Raw genomic sequence first — 7,684 nt, 5'->3', positions numbered from 1 at the left:
TCAGGCCTTTTTCTTCTCATGGTATGCACAATTTCTACTCCCATGTCTTTTGTGTCTACCAATATGTTGATAACTCCCAAATTTTAATCTCTATCTCCAACATTCTCTCCCAAGAGAGATCCAGACTTATGTTTTTAACTGTCTACTGGTAAATCAGCTCCTACATGTCTCAGAGTGGCCACAACAATTATGACGATGTGTCATAAACTGAACTCTTATACTTTGTCCTAGCTGGTTTCTCTCCCTGTTTGGCTGTCACTGTTGATGGCATGCCTCCATCTGGCCCTCACAGACCCCACCCATCACATCCAGTTGGTCATTCATTGCTGCTGATTTTAACTCGGAAATGTTTCTTGAATCCAAACCTACTCTTTATCCTTTATCAACTCATGTCTCGACTTTCAGAAGCCTCCTTAAACTGGGCTCCCTGCTTCCAATGCATATTCCACTCAGTGGCCACGGGCATCTTTCTAAAATGTATATTGGATCATCTCACTCCTTGCTTAAAGCCCTTTCGTGGCTTGCCATCGCTTCTCTTACCTGGATCAGCAGTTTAACACCAGGTCCAGCAGGTTCAGGGGCACCTCAGAGATGCCAAGACCTGAGTATGCTCCAGGCACTCCATCTCCTCCTATCCCAAGCCATTCCACTTTCACATGTTTTATATTTTTTATAGAATTTCTTTTGAGAAAGACAGCTGCAACCCCTCAAAAAAACAGAAAATCAATGGTCTCAATGGATGTGTGGAGACAAGCCAGTTTGTTGGCGAATAGCACCAAGAGCTCTCCCTCTAGGCTAGCAGCAAGCTGGCTCAGCAGGGAGAACTTAAGATTTCCAGCTGAAACAAGCGCTGATTTGCAGCTGAAAACAGAATATTTTTCACGCCAGCCCAACTGTAACCTTGACTGCACAGTTCAAGATTCTCCAACATGGTTGGGTGCTCTGGGGCCCCTCCCAACCATGCTGCTCAAGGCAGAAGAGATTGGGGAACTGCCTCTGGAGCACAACCCATGGTGCATGCAGCCCTGCCCTGGCTGAGCACATCGCTCCATGGGATGGCGAGAATCTGGGGGACCGCATGCCTCTTTCTTTGAGCCTGCTGCATGCATTGTGGAGTTTATACCCATCCCCTGTTCAACCATAACAATGCTAAATTTAGTGTGAAGCAGCTCACCTGGATCGCCAAGGAGATCTGAGGTGGAAGCAAGGAGCTGGGCAATTCCCAGTGGAGGAGAAAGTCCAGAGGCCTCATTCAGCCTGATCTTGCCTCCAGCCTCTCTTCACTGTTACCTCCACACTTCAATATGTGGTCCACAAGTGGGTTTTATCCGGTCTTACCTGCTTACAGTTTTCCTAAACACAGAACCAATGCTCCCCACTCTTGCTCTGTCAGAGGTTGCCTTACTTGGAATAGCCTCTCCTGTGCCTACCCCAACCCTCCTCATCCCGAAGGCGTAGGTTGGGTCCCCTCCTCTGTGAAGCCTCCCCACTGAGTTCTCCACCTCTTCCTCTGAACACGTGGTACAAAGTGTCTACTGTATCCATGGGCCTCATGACATCTTTTGTATTGTGATTTAACTTTTAGGATTTCCATTTTGTTTCCTCAACTACACTCTAAACTTCTTGAGGGAAGGGGTCATGTGTTATTCCAAAAAGTATATTGCCCAATGCACATAAAGGGGCCCAGTAAATATTTGCTCAAAGAAGGAAGGAGGGAAGAGAAGGAAAGAAGAAGGGAAGGCAATAAAAAAGTGGTAGGGAATGAAATCAGTGGGAGCAGAGAGCGGACCAGATCAGGCAGGGCCTTGAGTCCATGGTAAGGACTCAGATTTGTATTTGTTAATTATGAAAAGGACTTCTTAATGACCAAGAAATGACTTTTCCCAAGTCATCTGGGAAGTGACTTAGAGCAGATGACTCTAGAGCAAACAACATTTTAATCTTCATTCATTTTAGAAACCTTTGCTGGGCACCGACGAGGTGCTAGACTAGGTATTGCTGGCTACCTTGTCTATGATTCTCTAGGTATTGCTTTCTGAGGGTTTTTTTCTTTCTTAAACTAAGCTTTATAATCGTTTGTCACAGGTACAACTTCTCAGTCTCCCAAAGAGATCAAAGGAACTTTGGCTTCTGTCTCCCCTCCCACTGCTTTTCCAGATGATAACCAGACACTATTCAGGACTGGGGAGGTGGGGATACCTACAGGAGAGACTATGAAGGGAGACACATCCGAGTTGGGGGCAGAGTATGCAAAGGATCCAGTGGGAGAAGTGAAGGTCAGCTTCCCTCCTCCAGATGGGTCTGTGAGAGAAGAGGACAACCCATTGTACCAGCAATGCAGTGGTGGGGTCTGCTTCTGGAACTGGCTCATCCCAGATCCAAGATCTTGGTCCTCCCACCCTCACTGTGATGTTTTCCATTCTGCCTTGGGTTCTTAGCCCCTGGCCACAGACAGGGCAGCCCTTTCATCCGGCCCTTCACCTTCATGGCTGGGCCTGGCCCAACAGTGAACGAGCGCCTCCCCCGCTTTTCCCGGCACCAGCACATGACAGGGAGGGGATTTCCTTTGGGGCCTTAACTAGGAATTGTTCTCTTGCCCCACGTCAGCTGGCTGCTGGGGGAGAGTCTTCAGTAGTTTCATTTCCCTCATTTGGAATGTAGTTTTTAAGAACCAAAAATCAAAAACGGAAAGAGGAGAGGCCACCACCCACATTGGTACCACTCAACCCCTCATGATGCCAGTCCTGGAATAGCTGAGGGGTCGGTGCAGAGGCTGAGGGCAAGTGAGGGTGGCTCGGCTGAAGGTCCTTCCTGGCATGTTTACTCCTCTTCTCTACCCACCTCGGTGGGGGTGGGTCTCAAATGCTGAGGTCAGCTCCTCTTGCTCCCTGTTGTCCGGGCAGGTGGGGGCTTATGCAGTTCACAACCTCTCCCAGGGTAATGAGCCCACGGCCTCCCTCAGCCACTAATTCCAGTGACTGACCTCTGTGGGGACCCTGCCTCTTCCTTTTCTGGAAACACTGACAGTATCAACATATGATCAAAGATTTAGTGTTCTGCAAAAATAACAAGATGCTCACAGAAGTATCCTGTCAGTACCAGGGCATGGCTGGCTGTGGAACATCGAGGGGAAGTGACACACACAACAAACTGTGGTCCAGTTCAGGGCAGAATGGAAAGGAATCATGGAAAAAGGGGAACGAAGGACTGGGAGAGTTCATGTCACCTGGAACTGGTGGGAGACGTCCAGGAAAGCTTTCTGGAAGAGGTGGCATCTGACTGGATCCTCACAAGATGGGCCTGGGTTCGAGGTCGAAGACTAAAGAAGAGATAAGGAAGGTGATGAATTGGAATGACGCCTGTCAAGGAGGAGAGCCTGTAGGAGAGATGATGGCATCTCTTTGTGTCTCTACAGGACTTTGTTCACGGTCCTGCCCAGTGCTGCCATCATCATTCACATGGTACAGTTCTGTCTTTCCCCCAGGGCAGTGAGCCCTGGAAGGCAGGGACTGTGGTTTGTTCACATTTGTATGTATCCCCAGCAATACCTAATCTAGCACCTCGTTGGTGTCCAGCAAAAGTTTCTAAAATGAATGAAGATTAAAGTGTCATTTGCTCTAGAGTCACCTGCTCTAAGTCACTTCCCAGATGACTTGGGAGAAGTCATTTGTGGTCACTGAGAAGTCCTTTTTCATAATTGATGAATATAAATCTGAGTCCTTACCATGGGCTCAAGGCCTTGCCTGATCTACTCCCCTCTCTGCTCCCTCTAATTTCATTCCCCACCACTTTTCTCCTCACTTACTCCACTCAAAGCATGAAGTTCCCCTCCAGCTCCTCAGTTAAGCCAAGCAGCCTTCTGTCTCAGGAGTTTAGCCATTCGCTCTTTCCTAGGCCAGGAATGCTCTCCTCCTCCCCCACATATCCACACAGCGCACTCCCTAACTTGCTTTAGGCCTCTGCTCAAATGTCACCTCCTCAAAGAGGCCTTCCCTGACCACATTGTCTAAATAGCAGCCCCCCATCGCTTTCTTTCCCCTTTCTTTACTTTTTCTTAACAAAATTTTTTATTCATGTCACTGTCTGATATTTTATTATATATTTACTTGCTAGAACTTTGTTTATTCACTGCTCTATCCCAGTGGCTAGAACAGAGCCTGACACACACTAGGTGCTTATAAATTTATGTGGACGATATGAATGAGTGAATGAATGATCTTAAAAAAGAGCAGTTCCCATACAGCGGTGGGGCCAGGATCCAGGTGCCACGCATTGGTTAATTAGTGACTGGGGTTACCCAAACAAACACAAGAAATAAGGTAATGAAGGGAAAGGTTAGTATGTGAGTATCTTTTGTAAAGTGTGCAGTGTTGTATAAATATATCTATTTTCCTTGGTAGAACAGGTCAGGGAGAGGTGAGAAGAGATGGGATCAAGTCCTTAAGTAGGGGTTAGCCCTGGCAAGGTGGCAAATCCTCTGCATGTGGCAGAAATCAAGGCGATGTGATAGGGAGAGGGAGGGATAGACCTGAAAGGACTGTTGATCATCCTTATTTACAAGGACCCACAGCAGGTAACGTGTCGGGGACTTGGCTGCACTATTGTGTAACATCAGTGGGCAGCCCAAGCCTGGAGGAGGAGAAAGCAGACCTTGACATGGGCCCATAGTCACAGCTAATCATAGCCCAGGTACATACATTATCCCTCAATGACTCTGTTAAGCACGTATTAATAGTCTCAGTTTACAGAAGAGAGAATCGGGCTTGGATTGGTCATGAAATTTGCCCAAGGCCACACAGTAGAAAGTGTTAGTACCAACTTGTTTTTAGTAACAGTGATTGGTTTTCAAAAATATTTCTGATTATAAAAGTATTACATAGACACTGAAAAGAAGGCTAAAAAGAAGAAAATCAACCACAGACCCACAAGTCAGAGACAATTCATTGTTAATATTATGGTGTATTGCATTCCAAGCTTTTTCTGTGAATCTGTAATACGCTTGTTTTCGATAAAGTTGAGATCAGATTTCACACAGTCTTTTGTAAGTTTACATACATAATTTATAACAATACACTGGAATTGTTTTCCTATGTCCTTAAATTTTCAAGACATGATTTTGATTAGCTACATATTATTCTGTCACTTGGATGTCTATAGTTAATTATCCAGTTCTCTTTTGTGTGGCATTATAGTACAGGTCCAAAAATCCCTTATCGTAAAATTTTTGGGCCAGAGGTGTTTTAAAAATCACAATTTTTCATGATTTACAAAGGGAACGGTGCATATGCCATATATTACGTAATTCCTCCAGCAGGGTCTAGAACAACACCCCCAAATCAACACATTAATATCTTGGCAACAAACATGAATATTCAAGTTAAGTAGACAAAAGAAACAGTGGACAAAACAGGCCTTTGTCAGTTCAGGTCAGGTTTTGCAACCAAATGACTTTGTGCCAAACTCACCAAAAAAGCCCTTGGTTTTCAGAGCTTTTTGGATTTCAGAACTGGGGACTCATATCAGGATTTGAAGCCTGGCTTGTTCCACAGCCTGACCGTGTTTCCCAAAAGCTGTGACATTCTAGAATGGCAGTAAAATGAAAGGCATAACCACAAGGCAAGGTTCTGGCTGCTCAGGGAAGCCAAAGATGCAAAAAAGGTGGTGGTGGGATTCCTCAACAGGGAGGGATGCCGGCCTAGAGGTCAGCTGTAGGACAAGCAGCAGGTTCCTAAGAAGTGAGAGAGTCCATGGGGGAGGAGGAAGTGTTGGTGACGGAGACCAGAGAGGCCTTGGCAGTGGGGCAAAGTGCAAACTGCCACAAAGCAAGGTCAAAAGCTCCCAAATTCATTTCACCTACCCCCAGGAGCTCTACATCTCAGGGATAAAACCATCAGAGGGGCTTCCGCAGGGCTTCCGGAGACCCTGGGAGACAGGAAAAACGGTGGAAGGCTCAGAAGCAGCCTGCTGTGGGAGAAGGATCACAACACTGTTGATTTCGTAGAGGCCTAGGGCGGTGGGCCCCATTCTCCTTCCTGTTCCTGTGTCAAGTGTGGTTTGCTGTCAAGTGGTAGCAGGTTCAGCCACAGTCAAGGGAGGTAGGGGGAGAGGCCCCCAGAGAGCGAGAGGCCCTGCGTGGGTGCCCTGAATCTGGAAGGTGACTTGCTAGAGCCGCTTTCAGCTGGGGAGCAGAATGAATGGTGGAGACCAGGGCTCCTGGGTGGTGCAAGGCATGCTGGGAAGTGTGGGTTTTAATTGGCAGTTGGGCAGTTTAGCCACAAGCTGGGGGCAGGGTGGGGTCGACAGAGGCGGGGAAGCTGGTAAGGCGGAAACAGGCAGGAGTAATTTTTTTTTTCTCACACCAGCAAACCAGAGGAAGATTGACCTATCAGAACCAATTATTATCAGCCTAGCGCTGAGTTCAAAGGCTGAATTCAGACCCTTCCCCACTCTGAAGGAGACTCTGTCTCTTCATTGCTTCTCACCACAGTTAGCAGGATCAGTTGCACCACGGATGCATTTCCCATACACATCTTGCAAATTCCCTTCTACAGGAATCTCCACTTCTCTGCCAGGTTTTCATCACTCCCTTCTTGGGGATTTCACCAAAGACTCACCTCCCCAAAACCTACCCCAATTAATCCCATTCTATTCAATTTACTACCTCTACTTATGTAAAATGCCACCTAATTCTTCCAGAAATCGGATTTCTGGCAACTAAAATTACCCAAAACACAGCAGAAAGCCCAGCCACCTCATTCATGGGACAAGCTGAGTCACCTTTGGCCTCTACCTAGAGTAGTAATAAGTATTTAGAGCTATGAGAATAAGAGATGATAGCAGAGAGAATAAGAAAAAAAGATATACATAAATATATGAGGACATGCTTGTGTAACTGCTTTTTAGTTCTTCCTGACAGCATTGTGTTGCCTTTTAATAGAGGGCAGACAGCCCTGCACGGGTGTATAACCCATGAAAGCCCCTCTGTATCACAGTGAACCTCAGCCACTGATGCTCATAAGAAGGCTCTAAGTCATTGAGAACAGACTAACTTATGTAAAGAATTCTTACAACTCAATAATAAAAAGACAAATAACCCAATTAAAAAGTGGGCAAAGGATGTAAACACACATTTCTCCGGAAGATACACAAATTGCCAATATACACATGAAAAGACACTCAATGTCATTTGTCATTAGGGAAATGCGACTCAAAACCACAATGAGATACCACTTCACATCCACAAGGATGGCTAAAATTAAAAAGACAGACAACAAGTACTGGCAAAGATGGGGAGAAATTGGGACCCTCACATGTCACTGATAGGAATGTAAAATGGTGCCAAAACTTTGGATAAACATGGAATTATCATATGACCCAACCATTCCATTCCTAGGTACACAAAAGAAATGAAAACATATGTCCACACAAATACCTGTACACACATGTTCACAGCAGCTTTATTCATGATAGCCAAAAAATGAAAACAATGCAAATATCCATTGAGAGATGAATGGATAAACAAAATGTGGTATATCCATACAATGGAATACTATTCAGCCATAAAAAATAATGAAGTACTGATACATGCTACAACATGGATGAACTTTGAAAACGTCATACTAAGTGAAAGGAGCCAGTCATAAAAGATTATATGTTATATGATTCTACTTATATGAAATGTCCA

The sequence above is a fragment of the Ceratotherium simum genome, chromosome 15 (assembly GCF_057802395.1).
Source record: "Ceratotherium simum simum isolate JZ-2026a chromosome 15, ASM5780239v1, whole genome shotgun sequence".
Taxonomy (NCBI): Eukaryota; Metazoa; Chordata; class Mammalia; order Perissodactyla; family Rhinocerotidae; genus Ceratotherium; species Ceratotherium simum.
This window is presented reverse-complemented; position numbering follows the sequence as displayed.